Genomic DNA, 21581 nt, shown 5'->3' with positions numbered 1-21581 from the left:
CGTGATGTTCCCAGCCTATTAATGACAGGAAGCGCGAGGAGTAATTTAAGCTTTTCAAATTGTTGGCTGGCGGTTATGCTCGAGAAAAAATGCTCCGTTGCCGTCGGTGCACATCAGCCCAATTTAGAATCAGCGCACCGGGCTTGCGCATAATTCGTCGTCCTGAGACACGGTATCATCAGGGCTCTCCCACTGAGCAGGTGTAAATGACAACAAATATCCCTCTGGGATTTAACTCGCACTTTGGATTCCATTTAAGTTTAGACATCAAAAACAAGAGTGTAAATAAAAACCCTCCAACATCATTAAGCTACACGTTTAATTTAGAATAAGGCTGTGGCCGTTAACAAGCTGGGTATTATTTTCTTCCCTTCATTCTTAGAAAATTTCCTAAACAGCTTTCCAGGAGGGGGGGGGGGATACGTTTTATGAATAAATAATACGACCGGTTATTTAGAAATTTTACTGAACCTTATGTTCGTCCCTCCCACGCTCGCAATATTTCTCTATTTGGCAAGTGGAGAAAAGGCTCTGCTGCACATAAAACACCGCAAACACACCGTCCGCTTACAGCCGTGGCTACGAGTCCACATGCTGCCTTTATTCTTCACCTTGCACACAGCTGTGGTCTAAAGGGGTGCATCGTAGACGCTGCTGCAATTATACAAACAGCCCTGCAGCGATCGGGTGCGTGCGCTCTCCTGTCGTTTCAAAGGGACCGATCGGACACCATACCTTAGCGGCAGTTAGGAAGATGCATTGCTGGATCACTTCTAATGGCAACATCATCGTGCCCATTAATATGAAACGTAAAAAAAAGTAAACGCTGCCCAAATATGTACTGCAATCTGCTGCTGGTGAGAGAAGCCAGGTTTGGCTGCGGAAATTGCTTTGGAATGATGACATGAAAGTTAAGTCACTTCCCAACTGATGTAACTTAGTTCACAGGCAAAGCGCCCAGTAACGGCGCTATTTTTGGGGCCCAAGAGCGAGTGGATGTTATGCCGGTGCGCCAGCAGAGCTCCGTATTTGGGACGGAGCAATACCTTGCTCAGCCAGCGGACCCAGGGCCATTCCAGGCTGCCTCAATCACCGCAGCAGGGTAGGCAGGGGGGCAGCAACAGTGGCGCAGCGCAGCGTGATTGGCATGGTCCATGGTGAATATAAAATGGGGGGCCCCTGTTCAATTTCCACCCTCTTCAGAGCCTGGTGCCTGGGCCCCTCCGGCCCATAGGCCCCAGTGCAGCTTCTCAACCTGCACTCTCAGTAGCTATGCCACTGGACTGCAGCTCCCCAGAAGCGGGTTTAGAAAATGGCAAAGCTTGCTGCAATAAACCAGACTCTAGTGAATCCTTACTAAGCACACAGTTCTACAACAAACGCTGAAACGTTTTTCGACAGCAATATTCTCTACACATGGAACGATATTGCACATTACTTAGATTGAAATGACAAATAGCTCTGTTGTTTAGTAAATGTTCTTATTATTATACTTGTTTAGCCATTAAAAGCCTCATTGAAGCTCAAGACTATGTTTCAGGAGGGTCTTGCCAAGTTGTCTCAGCAGTGAGCAATGTTGCTGCTCTGTGTGTAGTCCCAACTGAGTAATTTGCAGGCAATATTTCTGCATTGGGATTTTTTGGCCAATACCAGTTAGATTAATTGTTTTTTGCTATAAGAGGAAACCAGAAAAGCCAGAGGAAACCCATGTAGAACAGGGGGAGAACACACAAACTCACACGGAAAGGCGCCCAAGTCGAGAATCTGAGACCCTTATTACTGTGAGGCACAAGTGTTAACACTCTGACACCCTGCCGTCCTTAACAATAAGAATGTCAAGTCCTTACGAACTATGCCTTATATATTTTTTTTAAGTATTTTACTAAAATGTGAACTTGATTTACATGGTTGTCCTGATATCTGTTTGTACTTTATTTTGTTTTTTTGCAATTTGTCGTGATCCAGGCCAATCCTGCAAATAACATATCCTGATTAAACATAACACAATTGAAACTTGACTTCAAACTTAATATAAAAGCATGAGGCTTTGATTTTGATTCATAGTTTGCATTACGGTTTTTATGCTTTGCAGTCTGATCCTGGGCATTGTTTTGACCCTATAATGCACGCATATACTGCACTGATTCCATGGCCCAAGTCTCTCTTGAACAATCAACTTTTAATCTCAACGGGCTCTCACCTGTTCGAGGTAAAGGATGTCTGTCTGAATTAAATAACCCATCAGTGACTTACCTGAATCGTTTTTTTTACATATATCAACGCACTAAAACCATTTATCGTCATCATCATTAACTGGACAGGATGGTTTTAATGCTGTGCCAAATGAACTTATCTCCTGAGAAGCCCCCATGAAATCCAAGCTGCTAACCACGTGCTCGCTACACACGAGAGGTGACGCTCGTGGTCAGTGTGCTCCCCGGCAGTGGGGCATGTCATCTGCACGGATTTATTTTCCAGGACAGGAATACTTCAAAGTGATTGTGATCCCTTTGACAATTATGAAACCTATGGCATTTGCTTATGTTATAGTAGAACTATATCATGTCACTTAAGCTGCCAATTTTTCCATTTGCATATGTGTACTCCATCAAGCATGATGTCGCTATACAATACACGAAGGCACCGTTACATACTTTCTTGATTCTGAGCTGCACTTTGAAATTCCACATTCCGATGGTGGGGTCCAGTTTATTTTAACCTTTGAACCTCTGCTGACGTTGTTTCAAGTACATTTGGTTCTGTACTCGGTTTGAATAAAATCCATCCCTGAGAATGAGACATTTTGGATTCACCGTCATGCGACAAACAGCACACCCAGTGGCACAGCGGATTGGAAAGCGTTACCTCCCCTACGTTGTGAACATGAGGTCACCTGGATGGATTTTGGCGGCGGTTGTGACATCCACTTCCATGGGCCGATCTTAAACACGAAAAGTTCCACTCCTCCGCGGGGAGATCGGAATGGGCACTTCACCTCGGCCAGGACAGATTTGTGGAGAAAATACGGCGAATAAAGAAAACAGTCACTTCGCCTTATCGCGCCAGAAGCACAAGCACCCAAATAAGCAAGGCTCAATGACGACAGAGCCCTCGGGCTTGAACGGGTACGGGTTTTTTTTTTCCCAAGAGCCCGAGTACCAAAGGTCTGGTCAACACTTGTTGGCAATTCAAACTAAGAGCCTTAGGTTAATGTCGAAGTACAACTAACGTATTCTTTAACAGCAATCCCAGTGTCCTGTAGTGAAGGTGTGAGGGCGTTGGACAACGGCTCACTCTGCACCGATAACTCAGAGCATCGCAGGCCCCCCGCCACTCCAACCCCCATTAGTGAGCCAGCATTGCACACAAGACACGTTAAAATTAAGGAGTGTAACGATCCGTCGATTCGTCGATAATATTGATCAACTCTTCGGCTCACGATAGATGCATTGAATCACTCCGGAATAATCTTCATTTGTCAATCAGTGTGTGCTGCGCAAGTGAGGCCATGTTACATTTACCACGGTGCAAAGAAAAAATAATTGATCATTATAATATCCTGTATTTCGAATCGAATCTTGACCCTGAAGCATGACGATTCATTAAAATCACCTTGCAGGGTGACTCATCGCATCTCTAGTTTTGAGATGTGGCACTACAATAAACTGCTATCAGGTACGTGTACGTGTGTGACCAGATTTGTTCTAGCTTTATTCGGATGCACCGTCAACATCGCTGAGTCGCGAGACACAATAGGGCCCGTGCACGTATGGCTCAGGCGTCCTCGCTCAATCGCAACGGCAAACGCGACACCTCTCGCACGAAGGCAGCAGCCACGCGGACAGCAATTCACACTTTCTCGTGTGTGCACGGAAGTCGAGCGGAGTCGCGGTCACCACATTCTGACGATTATAGCAAGACGCACCCCAACCTTGCGCTCGGTAGCATTAAAGTCATTTAAAAAAAAAGAAACATCTGGTCGCAAACAACCGTCTGTTCTCAAGCGGAGGGGGGTGTGAGGTAGTGTGCGTCATCATCCGGAGAATGTAGCACGTGTTAATAAGCATTTGTCATATGACGTGCAACTGGATGTTTAACATATTCTTAGGTTTTTTTCGGTAAAGTCACGTAGGTAAAAAATCAAAATTAATAAAAGTAAAATAAAAATAAAATAAAAATCACGACGTTTCGGAGTTGATTTTTATTTTACTTTTTTAATTTTGATTTATTACCCACGTGACTTTTACCGAAAAAACCTAAGAATATGAATACTTGCAGTCACGAAAGCTTCAAATCTAGAATGGATGTTTAACCTACGCGGCTTTTGGGGGTTTGTTTTGGACGCAGTGTAGCTTTGCCTCAGCTGCAGCGGCGTGGACTGGGCAAATGGGATGGTCAGCAGAGTAGTGTTGGTCACAGCGGTGGGGCGGCACTGCCCCGTGTCTCTGGTGCCATCATGTGGCCATGCGCTCAAGTCAGCAACGACTACAATCTCACATGGCAGGCGGTCGAGCCAGACAGCCGCGTAAGGCGCAGCGGAGTGTGTCGCTGTGATGTCTCCTTCATGTGTGTATGGATCGGGCATTGCGTCGGGCATTGTATCACTCAAGTCAAGGGTAGATGGATCGCGCCGATTGGCGAGGCTTTCGAACCCCCCTGCCCTGCAACGTGACCAGGAGATGGGAGGACAGCAAATGGACCCGCAACGCCTGGTGTGTATGGGCCATTTGACTTACTTCTCTTCAATCCCTGTGGAGCATAAGGCCGCAACAAAGCTACGCCATGCCGGACGGTCTTTAGGAGCTTTCTCTCAGGACCATTTGAGCGTGATGCAAAATGCTCCGTAACAAGGAATTAGCCAAACATGCCAATCACCCCTGAAAAGAACTTGAGGCTTTCCTAATTCACATACACTACATCTGCCAAGGTCACTCTCTAGCAGTCATCTTCACTTCACATCACTGTCAAGAAATTATAGGTAAATAAATTGTGTGGAGCGATGGTGCAGTGTACTATGAACCCGGTGGCCTGAGTTTTAGTCCCAGTTATAGGTGACATCAGTGGCGAGAAATTCCACCAATCACCACTGACAACCTGTGTGGTGAAGTATGGTCAAACGCTCCGAATGCCTTAATCAAGCAGTGGGTTGAGAGGGGCCGTCCATTTTACTTTCCAGAAAGTAAATAATTCTGTTTCACCTGATTAGAATAAAATCATGTTCATATCTATGATCCTATTAATAACGTTAAAGTTTATCAGTTACACCAATGTTTAGCTTTTAATAGGCCTCCAACCCTAAATGGATGGACATTCTTGACTTAAAGCTTTCGTGACTACAGGAATTCATATTCTTTGGGTCTGGACATTGTTCCAGAATCCTATCAAGCACCACAATTCGACATCTTCACGATGGGTCCCGTGGCCGGAGAAAGGGCTGTGGTTCATTCATGCCCCGTATGGCTTCTGTGATTCTGATACACACACAGTAGCGATATATCATCTGATTGCTTATATTTCCCCCAACTGATACAAATAGAAACAATGTCGAGAAGTTAAAAACACACTTGTTAAAGCTCTTGGCCTATGCGCACTGCACAATACTCCAACTTTGTTACTGGCAGATTACATTTTTGGCCTCCGTAGGGCTGCGGGGCATATATCGGAGCCAACGTGGATGTTTTTTAATCACCGCAATCTTCTGTAAAAATATCCTGGCAGGTCCAGTGAGCCTGCATGCTGAAAACACAGATCTCCAGCATTGATTAGTGTGGGCTTTACAAGAGAACAGCTGCACATTTAAACCCAAACACGATCAGACGACCGATGCGAGCTCCGAACTGTCGTGTTTATACTATTTGAGATTGAATGATTAAGACGTAAAACATCCATTTTTGGCTCTCCGAAAAACATTGAAAACGGTAGTATATTTGTGAACAGACAATTTTGTAACTGAGATAAATAAACAAATCAAATGAGGTTAGGTCAGCTGAAGCCCGCAACACTGCTAACCGCACGTAGCAGTGATAACATTTTCTTGCGAAAAATGTATAATTGGTTCAAAGTAATGAACATGTATGTGCACTCTCAATTTTTATTCTGGGGCACGGTGACATCAATGTTTTTTCGTAATGACAGATCCACTAGGACATTTTCATGGCCAAGTTAAAAAGTGGGAATCAGGAAAAGTCGAATTTCTATCTTAATATATTTTTTTTGTCCAACGACAAAAAAAATATCTCGTACGAAAATTCAAGCTATGTGTATCAAAAATAAGGGGTGGGGGGGAGGGGTGAAAGCTGGAGTGGGTGTGTGGTGAGGCAACTGTGTGAAAAAGTAAAAAACTATTTTTTTTTCATTTCGCAATTTTCGAACGTCTTGCAATTTTGCTTTCAACAGAGTCATGATTGAGCGTATTCTTTAAAGAGCGGGGAACAAATTCTAACAAAAACATACCAAAAGCCACAAAAAAGGCCCACCAAAAGCATTCCTTTATATTATAATTCACAGCAAAGAGCTATTTTAAAGAACGGCTGTGCATACGGTTTTCATCTAAAATAAACTTTTGCCACAGCATCGTTGAGCACAAAGGGGCAAAAGCCCTGGCATGTATAACCAGACAGCGACAGAGGGGGGTAGTGGGGGAGGTTTGTCTGAAATATTATATTCACAAAGCTACGGTGTTGTCCTGGCGGTCGGCGTGAGGCAACACGCAGACGGTGACAGAGATGAAAAGGATGCCCCCACACGCACGGGACGATAAGTGCGAGTGAGGGATTGCGCTTAAGCTGGCCTCTCTGAATGTGCCGCGGATCTGAACGCCGGCACGGGAGAGGGGGTGGGGGGCGCTATATGAGGGTCCCTCTTGTGGTCCGGAATGCTCCGTTATGGGTTCACATCCAAACATTTGCTCTCAGAAAATCTCCTTTTATGTCTCCGTGTCGTGTGAGCAAGATAAGGTGGTGACGAACATTTTTTTGAGGGGTTCTTTTTTTTATTATCGTACGTGACATCGAGCAGAGGCGCGTACGGTTATCAAGGTCTCCTTCTGTCTACGTGCACGTAGCGCATTGTTTCCACACTAGCGAATCGTATCTGAGCATCGTACCCCCCCCCCCCCGAGTTTCTTTTTTTTGTTACCTTGTGTATTAGTTTGCTGTAATTGTATTAAAATTCGCTTCTAAGAGACTATTCAGGATGGTGGACAGCGTTCCCAGTACTTGATGGCAGGGATGCCTAGCGATGTGGTCAGGTTTGTTTTTTAGCAGCCTGGAAGGCAACTAGAAAAAGCAGGCACATTCACTCGAATGAGTAGTTTATTAAACACAGCACATCATTTTCTTCAGTCCAAGTTACAAGCCAAGCCAGTTTTGATTAATGACAATTCCGAATATAACCATTTAAAAAATGTATTCCATAAGCCTTGAATAATACAAATCCATGCTATAAGCATTCCTGTTGAGGCTGCGATCAAAAACACACGCCTGCCACTCGCAGTAAATCAAAGCAGGCGTGTACTTTGGAAGAAACAGAGCCCTGTGTGTGTCTCTCTCACGCAGAGACACCACGTGCATCTGAGGGGCGACTGGCATTCGTTAGGGCTACAGATGCCACCTCACGTGGCATTGGAAAGCAGAGTTAATGTCACCTCCGTATAAAAGAGAATCGTGGATCAATGCTACTGTGTGGATTTTGCGCAGTTGTGCCGTACGGCTGTCTCGGTGTGTTTGCGGGTTGTTAGCGCAGGTGGTTTTGGCGTGATGTCTGACGTTTCGCTCCACATGCTGGGAGCTTCATCTTCAGTTGCTGGCAACATCGTGCAGCAAAACAACACAGCCTGAAAATACATCGGAGAGCTGTTGTGATTCAAACTCATGCAGCACGACTTTGGCTTTCATAAAACCGTTTAACAAGCGGAATGTTTAGCCAGGCTCTTCCCTGTCTTTACATTTTCCCATTCATAAAAAAAATCTCCTTTTTGTGCATGATTAAAAGACGACTTCGAAAGTTTTCCAGATTTCTATGGACGTGCCAACTGGCATCACAACTTGACGTTCATTCCCACGTGTCTATTGCGCTATAAACCACATTTTATTAGAAAAATAAACACAATTTTTACCAGGTGGCTCCAGGATAGTGTTATCTATCTTATTCCTGCATCACCTTTCTGACTGCTCTTTAATAACATCCTGAAGTCCCCAAAGAGACAGGTTGGGATTAATTATAATTCTACTCGTTTTCGAGCCAATCCACCCACGTGCCTTTCCAAACGTACCACAACATCCAATAATATTTAAACTAGATTTTACACATTCCGTTTTTAGCATTTTCCTGTTGATAGCCTTTTACTGGATTTTTCCCACCATAAATTATCGCAGTATTATCTTTGACACAGACTGCATCAGACGCTTCACTGCATTTGTATAATGTATCAATCAGCTCAGTGGAATGTGAGTCAACAATAATAATAATGCAATTTATAACGCGCGCAAATTTGCGGACATAACGGCGGCAACTCAGAGGCGCGGAGCCAAGCTCAGAGTCACTCGGAAGCACGTGGTTGTAGAGGTGAGTTTTAAAGTGTCTCTTGAAGGAGACGATTGAGGTGATCCTGCGAATGTGCAGAGGGGTGATGGCGTTCCAGACCGTTGGGGCAGCAACTGTCAACTGTGTCACGGAAACTAAATCGTTCTCCCAGTGCATTAGCGCACATGTTGAAGAGAAAGCGATCCTAATGAATTGTCGCGATGTCAATTTCAAACAATGCCACTTCCAAACAGTTGAAATCTAATCTCACGGGTCCAGAGAGCAGCTGTTCCCAACCTGTGGTCCGTGGCCCCCTGGCGGTTATCGAGGCTACTACAACTGGACCGCGCAAAATATAATAATAACATCCTCGCCAAGGAAATATACAATTTCAGATTATAGATTTGAAGTTTTCGTGACTGCAAGGATCCATACTCTTTGGTTCTTTTGGTAAAGTCACGTAGGTGAAAAAGAAAAATAATAATAAAAATAATACAACGAAAATAACTAAATTTAATCACGACGTTTCGGAGGCAACACAAGCTTCCGTCATCAGGTGGAAATTACTGTAATTTTGCTGTGGCTGTTCCACTTGATGACACAAGCTTGTGTTGCCTTCGAAACCTCGTGATTTAATTTAGTTATTTTCTTTTAATTTTTTATTTTTTTCATCTCCGTGACTACTGAAATAACCAGAATATACAATTTCAGATTTTAAAAATAATCATATCATTTCTAAAATCCCTACTACTGTAAAATTTTGACTTAAAACTTTCGTGACTGCAGAAATTCATAGCAGCGGTCCGCCTGATGAAGACCGCTTGTGTTGCGATCGAAACGCCGTGGGGTTTTTTGCTTTTATTGTTTTGAATGTATTCTTTTTATTTATAATTTGTAATTTGATTTTTATTTTCTATCTACGTGACTTTACCGAAAGAACCAAGACTATGGACCTACTACTGTTATTTATTTTACAAGTATGCTGATATAGCATTGTTTTTAATTATTGAAGGTTTTTTTGGAGGTGGGGGGAGGGGGGTGTGGACACACAAGAGCAAGACAGCCGAACTGAACTTTCGTGTGACAACTCTTTGAAGCTGGTCTTCACACAAAAGTACATGACTGGCTTCTGGCTACACGTTGCTTTCAAAGTACCCAGAATTGTCCGACAAGGCAGGGAAGTAGCTGATGCTCTTTTGCCACAGCACACGTATGTGTGTGTGTGTGCGCGTGAAAATGGATTTTCCACGCTTGTTGCATTAAAATCAGTGCCGAAGTAGGCTAAATGTGGCATCATATTTAAGGCTAAAACTGTCGTCGCTCTAACCTGACACCCTGTCCTTGAAGTCAGCGAAACAGCACCATCCATCTCATTAAGTTCCCCAATATAAATACGTCGTTGTACATATATTGCTACGCTTCACAAATGTATTTGTCGAGGTAATGCATACGAATTTCACAATTTCAGGTGTGTGCATTACAAATTATTACTGAGTGCATATTATTTCGTTGTTATTTCGTTCGATTTCCATATATATAAGAGTAAAAAAAACTACAGTAGTAGCATATGGTGGTCCACACCATGTTTGGAGGTTGAAAGGAGGTTCGCACACTCGAAAAAATTGGGCACCACTATCATAGACCATCATGCAATATAATTATTGGGCTACTTCCATTGGTGTTTCAAGCAGACTTGGACTCGAGTCAGACTCGAGTCATGAATTTGATGACTTGCGACTCGACTTGGACTTGCATAACAATGACTTTGTCCCACCTATGAGATGTGGACTCGAGTCATGTGACTTGGACTCGAGTCAGACTCGAGTCATGAATTTGATGACTTGCGACTCGACTTGGACTTGCATAACAATGACTTTGTCCCACCTCTGGTTTCAAGCGTTATTATATTTCTATGCCAGTAGTTTGTTTTTTATCTCCCCATTCTATCCTTACGTTGATTCCTGTTGCAACAATGTGTTTTCCTTCGCTTGCGTTTCCACGCGCGTTTTCTTCTCCGCTTTCATACCATCTATCGTTTCGCACAACACGAACCCGACACTTTAATAAGCCGCCTCTCCTGGGCACTTCTCAAAGTCTCCATGAACAATGGTGCTGGCCGATGCATTTGCGCGACCGCTGTGAAGGCCCCCATGCGTCTTCTAAGGAAGGGGGTCCTTGTGAAGGCCACTCACGCGGGACCCCCTTGAGCTTGCACCCGTTGCGCCACGGTCCCCTTGATGCCTTAATCCGCGACACGGTTTACACTTTCATAGCGTAGCGCGAACATTCCGGCACCGGATAACAAGCCTGCCCCCGCTGAGAGATGCCCAGGCACCTCAAAGCAAGGCGGTCATGGACAGGCATCTTGGCTCAGCTGAGGTGCGATTACAGTAATCGGGTCACTGCATCACATTTCTTTTGTTTTCGCTGCTGCTTATCACCCGCACTGTGCACACCGACGGTAAACACTCCACCTGCCAGAACCAATGTTGTATATATTATAGACGATAAAAGTGCCCGGTAAAGGGCTCTGTCTGCTTTCTGTTGGGGTTGGTGTGAGACTCCACGGGAGGTGATTTTACTTGCTATACTGATAATGAGGATATTTTGTGCAAGTGTTTTGCATTAGACGTATATCAATGTTAAACTTTGGGCTAATTTAAGAGTGAAATTAATCAACATTCGGCCATAATGTTCGGGACCCACATTTATGCGAACATATAATTGTATTTATACCCAGTTTCTATTTTCCAGGACTTACAGACCATATTTACAATCTATATTAGTCCCTGAGTTTGAATCCCGGCAGCCATCTGTGAATACATTGGGGTCTCGAGTGTAATGAGTTGATGGTCTCCGCCCAGTTACCAACGACTGAACAAACAACCATCGTATTAAAATGGGATTTGCACATAATTTGGCTGAATTTGACGGTCATGCAACAAACATTACTCACAGTAGGTGGCAGTACGTTCACGCCCGCTCTCCCACCAAGGACAATGTTCGTCCGCATGAGTCAAACCGATATTCTTAATTTTCAGAGCTCAAATTGGTTCAAATTGACTTCAAAACCAAATTGACAACCAGGCTGACACTATCGACTCGCTACGTTTGAGATCCCAAGTTTAATTACAGACAGCTGATCTGACTCGAGCTCCAAATCTCAGCGGTGCCGGATCAGCACTTTACCCTCTGAGCCACAACGTCCACCTCCAAACGAACCGAAAACAATGATGACCTAATTGACCCTCATCCGTGTAATAATAATTGTTTTAATTTGTATAACTTCATTCATGCCAATTGCAGCTCACGACGCTGTACACTGATTATATAGGGAGGGCTAAATTCTATTTATAACAATGTTCAAGTAAATGGAACCCTCGTAAAAATGATTAAGCTAATAAAATAATGGCATGAATACAAAAGGCATAGACAACAATAACAAATAAGTTATCACAACGGAGCAATTAGTCCACAAATTGACATCGCAGAGCACAATCCCAACTTTAGTGCGGGCTGGTGAGCTGCGATAAGCGTTGGGGAGCAGCTCTCACACTCCAGCGATACAATCCCATGAAAGCATGACCAGGATAAGCCAACAATGCCTACAAGCTTGAGATGAAACGATAGCGAAGTAAATCAATAACAAAGACGCTCAAACATCGGGCAAAGACAGTGTCAGATGGTGAAAGTTTAAGGAAAGAGATTAAGCATGTAAAATAAGCACTAAGACTGAATGGCTACAATAATGCTAGAATTAACAGAGCATTCAATGCCAAATCAGGATCGAACAACAATACTGCTGAAAGTGATCAGATTATCAAAACAATTAAAATACCATATATCTCGGGAGTTACACACAAATTAGGCCGTGTTTTGCAAAAGCAAAACATTAAAGTGAGATTTTGACCGGTACACAATTCTAAAACTAGTGTCTTGTACTAAAGATGAATTACCAAAGTTATCAACAGAATGTGTATATCGGACCAATTGCTTATGCGGTAAGTGATAATTGGTTCTTTACCCTTCTATCTGGCAACAAAACTGACACCTTTTTACAATGAGTCATGTTTGCATAGACCGCAATACCTGCAGTCATAATACAAACAAAAGAACATAACTCTGATAATGTGCACTGTCCTTAAAGTTGATTGATCCACACCCGAGACAGCTTTCCTTAGAGCCTAGTCTCATATGGGTTGGACCAGATGACGCCAAAAGGCGCACAACTCAAAGAAAATGCACCATCAGAGTATGAGAGCTCGGGGCAAGCATCTACACTATGGGAACCTCATTTGCCAGTAAAAATATGATATATGAGACTAGGCTCTAAGGAAAGCTGTCTCGGGTGTGGATCAATCAACTTTAAGGACAGTGCACATTATCAGAGTTATGTTCTTTTGTTTGTATTATGACTGCAGGTATTGCGGTCTATGCAAACATGACTCCTTGTAAAAAGGTGTCAGTTTTGTTGCCAGATAGAAGGGTAAAGAACCAATTATCATATTTTTACTGGCAAATGAGGTTCCCATAGTATGCGGTAAGTGTTATATTGGACAGTAACATTAGCGTAAGACTAAAAAAACACCAATGGATCATTAAATTCTCCCAAACACAGCTGTCAGCAGTGGCAGAGCATGCTTGCCAACAAGGACATTCAATTGATTTTGATAACGTTGAAGTGTTATGCAGAACTAATTATGACTGGCCAAGATTAGTTAGAGAATCAATTGGAATTGAGAAGAATTCAAATAATTTCAACCGCTGTGATAGCTACAGACTCAGCGCATCCTGGAAGCGCATTATTACGTAATACACAACACATTGCAATTCCTTACAGGTGAGTCACATGCTAAGTGGCTGATTGCTGATCTATTACATAACTGCATACATCCCCACCCCCGCCTCTGATCTCGAATCCTGATGGGGTTCGACAATGATGACGTCATCCTGTACTATTTAAGACCGGAAGCAGGTGGATGGTTTCACTATTCTGACAAATCGCCCGAAGATGCTGGATGTTATTGCCAGCGAAACGCCGTACTCAAATTGTAAATGTTGTGGATTCACTTTTAAACACACCGGTGGACTAAAATAGTGTCGGGTGGTGGAGGGTTGCGACACATTTATAAATAACGCGATCTCACCCAAAAAACCTTTATTATGAACAATTTTTGTTTTATACAACCCTATGTAATTGAAGATTATTGCATTTTTCAAACGCAGTTGCAGAGAAAAAAACTAAAGCATTGCTCCGTGATGACGTTTGAACAGTGGTGGGCCTTGGGTTGTCACTTGTCCTGGGTTTCCCTGGATCGTCCTCTCTTTTTTGGAGTAACCGTCATGGGAAGTCAGCATGTCTTCCTGGTTCATTAAAAGTTTAGATTTTTGGTCACCTGAGTCCGACCACACCACTCAAGACAACGCATTCACGAGTACTTCCCCGAATTGTGAGATATTCCTCTTCCCACGATATGTCCTGGGCTTTTTTTTGTACTTCAGAAGTGGAAATCCTAGGTGGGTCTAAATCACCCAAAAATGTTCTAAATAAATAAACCGACGAGTTACACCTAATTCCCACATGTACTTTGGCAACTAAATAAAAGTAAAGTTTACACATCCAATCAGCCACACATCCTTCTTGGAGTGTTTTTTTTTCTTTTCCGGCAGCATTTATTTCATACAATCAAACTCTGGACTGGTCTCGACATTCAAATATGTACTTTACTGTGCATTTACATATTAAACAACGGCTGTATTTCACAATAGGAATTGGGTCTATACTACATAGGCATATTGCGACGATGCTATACATTTAATTAATCCGTGTATTTAACGCAAATGCAATACCATATTTATACAGGTAGGAACAACAGGTTCCACACTGCCCACCAGAAATTATTTGTCTGTCGTGCATATCCGGAATTCCGCCCACCCATGCCCCTCCCCACCGAACACCGAGCTACGCCGCGATTGGTTGACGATGTCGGGGAGGGTGGGGGGGAAGGGTCAACACGCCCACTCATCCAACTGCCCCCCCCGCCCCACCCCCCTGAACGCCGCGCTGTCCAACCAAGTTCCTACCTGCCCACTCCGAAGGAACGTGTTTTTGTACAAATTAAAGCTGCTGCTCTGAGATCTACAGACCTATTTCTCGAGTCGACACATCTGACTTAATGTGATCACACGAGTGAGTCTTCTTCTTTGGATGGCTCACATTTGATGTATAGCTTGATGTAGAGCAACAACTATAGGTTTGCATGCAGGTGGTTGAGCCAGATGTTTGCATCAGAAGTGTATCGCCGTGATGCCTCCTTCGTATGTGTGAATGGGGCATTGAGTCGCTATATGTCCCATGGTCTGTTCTGGGTGGCCACATTCGCGCACCGGAGATGTTTTCATTTCAATTTGTCCATCAACTATCAGCTGTCATCGTGCAGATGTGGTTTAGGAGTTGTGGTCCAGAAGCTCCGTGGAAGATCAAAGCCATCGGGTCTTTCACGAGGTGTTTGTTTGTGACCTATTGTGAACTCATTTGGCTTTCCCACCATCATCATCAGGGGTTGAAGTTTAAACTATATTTTACACATTCCGTTTTTAGCATTTTCCTGTTGATAGCCTTTTACTGGATATTCCCACCATCAATTATCGCAAGCGCGTGTGGGTACGCAAGTGCTTGCACGCCGTCAAGCAGTGGTATTGAGATCGAGTGAGTGATAATGCTAGTCGAGACGTCACGACCCAGTGCGCCACTCAACTTATTTATTCGCAATGTGACCTTTCTGCCTGCCCATAATAAACATGACACGCGCTATTGTTATCAATTCGCGTGTCGGAATTGAAGACACCGATTGACTCTGCTACCTAGTTTTGAAAACCGTGACATTCTCAGCAACGTATCCCTGTCGTCATCAGCCAAGATCAAACCAGTGCTGGATGACAGCACACATCAAGCCATTCCTATATAACGTCCAGTAAATGCCTTACACTGCAGTAGAGTAATTACAAAGCGTGTGACATTTGATTTATTGGTCGATTCCAATCGAGTGTTACGCTCACGATACGTATACATGTTATCAAAATTATTTGGCGACATTGCGTTGGCAGTGATGTACAATCACTGCCAACGCAATCAATCAAATGGTATCTGCTACGAAGAAGCGCCATTGAACCAAAGCGTCACCCATTATCTATGTTTTTTCCTTTTAAGGCAGTGTTGACGAATGTATCGAGTTGAAATGTGTATATACTGTATATAGCATTGTGCGCCTGAGAATTGAGTCTTTTCTATTCGGAACATGTATGCACGTTTTAGAACAGAATATGGGGAAATGGCCCAAGCAAAACAGAATTGAACAAACGAGACAAAACAACACGGACCAGAATGCACTGAAGGCGACCTGCTCGGGCGTGGGGAGTCAAGTGGAACGGAGCGGTGATTTGCAGTTTTTTGTAAAAATAGAAGGACGCTACGGTATTAAACGTATTTTGAATGTAACAGGGCCGCGCCTTGCGTGCGGTACACATGCAGGTAGGCAGGTTTGGTCCGGCCAACGCGTCTGTAGATCCAGCACCGGTGGCCATTGTTGGTGGATCACATCGCAAAACAATGCTATACCCTGGCTTGCTAGGAGATGCACATGTGTGGACTCCACCTATTAGGTCTGCACGGGATAGAGTGTTGCCCCCTCGCACACGTGGGTTTCCTGCAGGTGCTCCGGTTTCCTTCCACGTGTTAGCACTCAATAGTTGGCTGCTGATAACAGTCTCACTATATGTAGGGGACCGCGGAGCTCGGGCCCACCGCGTGGCTGCTGCCTTCCCACTTGTCCGTGGGTTCTTGCGCCTCCGAGTCGCTCTCTGTCTACGAGATTGAGTGACTGGTGATCGCGCTACGAGTTGAAGTGATTCCCATGCACCACGGGCGGTCGGTAGGTGGGTCGCGTGAATGAGGTACTTCAAGTATGAGTAATCCCAAGGCTGTAATTATAATATATATTGGGGGGGGGGCACATCCCCCCCCCAATATATATTATTCCCCCCCCCCAAAAATTCAAATATGCTCAAAATGTCAATATATTGCGAAAAAATAGATTTCTGTTCATATGATTGTGGTTATGGTTGTACTTTATTAATCCCTAATCTCTACCATTACATACAATGAAACAAGTAAAGGTAAAAAAAGATAAAACAGAGCAATGTAATACAATACACTATTAGTCATTATTGTAAAAAAAGTCCATCCCATGTGTTAGTGAATATTTTCATATTTTAGGTAGGGAATTAGTTTTCAAATTTAGATTTTTTTTTATGGGGGGAAGACCCCCAGACCCCCTGGAAGATTTGGTCCCCCCCAACGTTGACTCGACGGCTACGGCCTTGAGTAATCCCACCTTTTACAACGCGTCTGACCAGCGTGTAAAAGCAGGCCCAATACCGTAGTCGTATGACGTTATGCTTTACACGCACGGTATTACACGAATTCGTACAACTGGGTTGTAACACTCCCGCGGCTATACAGCCCCGCCTTCACCGAGCCGCACTCAAGAGGGATTTGAAGGACGGCCAAACAATCCCCACGACCCGCACGGTGAAAGTCGGGGCCCTCATCCAGCAGTGGATCAACCAGGAGCTAAGGGCAATGCAAAGCCACTTTTTAATGCTGCCCATTCAGATAACTCTGCTCAGAAATTACTCGATGTGCTTTTGCGATCTGGATTTCATAAGCCTGTTCTGTATATCCACATAAAAAATTGTTTATTCTGTTTGACCGGATGGAATTCCAGACGTATGTAAGCGAGTGGAAAGTGTTTGAGCATGAATACTTTGAACCAGTTTTAATTTTTAGGATCTCATCAGCAGAGTCTAACTCCCTCACCAATTCTCCTCTGAAGAAGATAAATCTGGTCTCATTGATCCCCTTGCCTTGTACAATCATTCATAACGTACTTCTCCATTTTCACTTAAGCTTCAGTTTCGCTTTGCAGACATTGCCCTCTCCTGGCGCAACTTCGAAATGTCTTTGCTCACGCGGTGAGCGAGGAGCGGGAAAGTTCATACTGGTAGGAACCTCCTGGTTACACCAGCCCACAAGCGATTATTGTGTCCGTCCGTCCGTCCGTCGTGCAGGGAGGGGCTGGGTGGGGAGGGAGGGCCTGGGTGGGGAGGGGAGGGTGGGGAAGGGCTGGGTGGGGAGGGGCTGGTCACCCCGTGGTGCCCTTATAAAACTCAACGTTTAAACTACTCACGCCGGCTTGTGCCCGCCCTCACAGTCGGCCATATTTGCGGAATACACCACGCCGCCGTTGACCCTGGCCATTGACCGAGCAACCCAACGTTCCTACCAGCTCCCTTCGCATGAACGTGTTAGTTATACCACCTAGCAGGCTTTCGCGGATGTGCTAGGTTCAACTCTCCGATTGTGATGTCGGGTTGCACCACGTGTCGTTCGGCACGATGTCCGAAATTACGCTCAACGCGCTGGAGGCTTCTTCACGGAATGAATTATTACGCAGCTGCTCGGTCGCAGAAGAGTTCTACATTACGAGGAGAGCGTGGGCGCGCGTTTTGTCCCCAGTTGACTCAAGCGGGCTTGCTGCCCGGTCGGGAACATCATAATAATAATAAACACATCGAATGTTTTTATACCGCTTTGGCAATGGTGCACAAGCAATAACACCCAAATCGCAACTTTGTACAAACCTGAGATCTTTAAAGATGCACTTTTCAAACTACACATTGCACACATTATTTGCTGATCCCGCTGCGTTGGCGCAAGCACACTCGTCAACAACACTTTCTTAAAATATCTATAAAATCTGCGACGTTTCGGGCAATGGCCCTTTCTTCACGGCACATATCTTGCGCACCAAAAAAATAATGCCTATAGCCAAATCACCCGCAATGCGACAAACTTGTCAGATCTAGCGAGCTAAGCAGGTCTGAGCCTGGATACAACAGAGATTGCGGGGCTGCATGGTGGGACAGTGGTTGGGTGGGCTGGGTGTTCGGCAAATCCAATCGTTGTGTTCCGTACTTTGTCAGCTACCACGTCTACAACTTCCTGCCTTCAGCGTCCCGCGCCGACCAAGCGTGATGAATCATGGTGTTTTATTTCCTACATAAGTGGCGTAGCAAGCGCTCGCCAAACTGCGAAATGCTGTGAGATGTAAACCATCAGGCGTGTAGTCATCGCTGACGACTGCCCAATATCAGCCCCGCTGTGCTCTGGTGGAACAATGGGAGACTCAATTCGCCTAGCACCCCGAATGCCGCTGAATATATTTACAAAATAATAATGAAAACTACAATTACAGTAATTTCAACTTGTTCCTTTTTTTCTCTCAAACGCCATACGAAAGTGTATCCCGTCATTTCTCGCACCTCCGATTAGTACGGTTGGCTACGTATGGTGCGAAAGAAGTTCAACGTACATACATGACTACTGACACGTCTTGAGGAGACCTTCATTCAGCAGTGGATTGATAACAAAAGGGTGCCATGCACGGCGAAATCACCTTGGCACATCCATGAGAGCTGGAATGCACGAACGGAAAATAGCGGTGCCTGCAGCGTGTCGAGCCCACTATCCACCTGAAACTCTGAAAGCCGAATGCGCTCATTACGTTACATAATTTAATTACGTGACAAATGGGCAATACATCGAATTTGCAGCTGCGTGCAAAACTGCAAGGAGTTGAATGGCGCAATGCACTCCATGCGCCGCACTGGCTCCAAACTTAAAATGCTATGCAGACGAAGAAAGTGAATGCGCTGAGTCGTAAGAACTCTGCGTACGGGTGCTTCCAAACAAAGAGCCCGTGTTGTCGGCATCTGGACAGCCTGGACAAATAGCGGGCGCGTGAGGAATGTGGCCGCAGAGACAGCTGATGCTACCGATTGGTATTCCTCCAACTTTTGCGTCGAATTGGAAATCAACCGGTCCCAAACCCCCCCCCCCCTCAAATCGCCAACCACATCCCCACTTAACCAGACCCCCCCCCCCTCACGTGAACCCCCCCCCCCACACACGAGGAGATGAGTCACCGCCAGCTCAGAGGACACAACCCAAAGATCGTCCCCCCCCCCCCCAGAGTGTTCTCTCGCCTTGTGACAGTCCGGATAATGCGACGGGGTCCAACACACACACCACACCACACACACCACCCACCACACACACAGACCACACACACCACCCACACACACACATCCAAACCTCAGTGGCAAGAAGGCTGTAGTGAAGGCTGTAAATACGGCACGCTAATTGACGGTGCCTTTGTCAATACACTGTTCGATTTCTGACGGTTCGAGGTCGTTTTTTTGTTTGGGTGGAGCGGCGGTGCAGTGGCTAGTGTGATGCCCTTTCGAACCACGTCTACCTGAGTTCGACTTTCGGCCAGAGAGAGAGAGAGAGAGGTATCTTCTCCGATCGGAGTGAGGTATGGTCAAACGACTCCCCATGACCGACTCGGCGTTCATCCAGCAGTGAATTGACAAAGGGCTGGAGTTTTTGTATTTAGCTAAACCAGAGGTCATCAACCTAAAGACCCGGAGCCGCATGCGGCTCTTTAAGGACCGCTTCACGATTGTCGCCAAGTAAAACAAAAAAAACCTCCAAATTATTTTCGATAAACGATGAACGTCCGAAAGCCCAACAATGATTTGTAGATATGGTATTACAAATCATTGTGCGTGTGCTGTTCTTAAAATAGTGATTACAGGCTTGACGGTATTCATCAAGTACCATCTTGTGTTCACGTGCCATTGCGGCTCTCGAAATATTTCGGGTTTTTTGACCGAATTCGAAGAAAATCGCTCCTTTTGTAATTTTGATTGCCAACCCCCAGAGCTGAACTTATGCCACACGGTCACGATGGGCTCGTATCACCTGGCCACAGACATTACCTTCACATAGTTTACACGGCGCCTTGACCGAGGCGCTTTACGGATAATAAACAATGCTACGTATGAATATACGGTGATAAACGGTGCTTTTTCTGGAAGACTTTGCTGTTTTTTCCTGGCTTTTTCTGTTGCGCTTAGTCACTTTAAGATGTTTCTTGTTCATGTTTTTGTTTCTTGCGGTTGCACCCGATTCAAGAGCCGCATGGCTCACATGGCTATACCTAATCAATGAAACTGAAAACTGAAACTGAGAGGTGAATGAAATAGACGAGAGGAAGCAACTGGGCGAACCATTGACGCGCGATTGCGTCTCGACACTGTGAACGCGCTCGTCCCGGAGTCCCGAAGGTGAAGTCATCACTCATTCTGAAGACACAAAGCTTGTTGAAGAGTAGAGTGTGCTACGCACGGCATTATGTAAACCACTCGACACTCGAGAATTTCTCGCTTTCAAGGAACCCTGCTTGGAGAGAGGAATGGAACATCGCAAACGCAGCTTTAGACATCGCGACATGCGCTTCGTTTCAGCCGGAATAGAGTGCTTCACTATTCCAGGAATGTGTTACTGGAAGAAACCTCCTGGTTACACCAGCCCGTAGAGAGGGGATGGTGGGGAGGGGCTGCGTGGGGAAGGTGGGGAGGGGCTGGGTGGGGGAGGTGAGGGTGGGGCTGGGGCTGGGTGGGGGGTGGGAGGGGTGGGGCTGAGTGGGGAGGGTGGGGTGGGGCTGGGTGGGGAGGGGAGGATGGGGAGGGTGGGGCTGGGTGGGGGGTGGGAGGGGTGGGGCTGGGTGGGGAGGGGAGGGGCTGGTCACCCCGTGGTGCCCTTATAAAACTCAACGTTTAGCCTACTCACGCCGGCTTGTGCCTGCCCTCACAGTCGGGCATATTTGCGGAATACACCACGCCGCCGTTGACCCTGGCCATTGACCGAGCAACCCAACGTTTATACCAACTCCCCCCGCTGGAATGTGTTAAGGAAGACCCACCCGTCTCGACTTCTACGGTATTATAGGATTATAGGAATACAACATATGCACTAGTCGTCTCGTGGTATTACGCCGATAATAATCCCATGTCCATGCCAGCCTAAGCAGCGTTCTGGAAAGATCGAATGAGAAGTCAAGCCCTGCGTGTAAGTAATATCGCATCGGACA

This window comes from Lampetra planeri, chromosome 7, assembly GCF_965212315.1.
Source record: "Lampetra planeri chromosome 7, kcLamPlan1.2.h2, whole genome shotgun sequence".
Lineage (NCBI taxonomy): Eukaryota > Metazoa > Chordata > Hyperoartia > Petromyzontiformes > Petromyzontidae > Lampetra > Lampetra planeri.
This window is presented reverse-complemented; position numbering follows the sequence as displayed.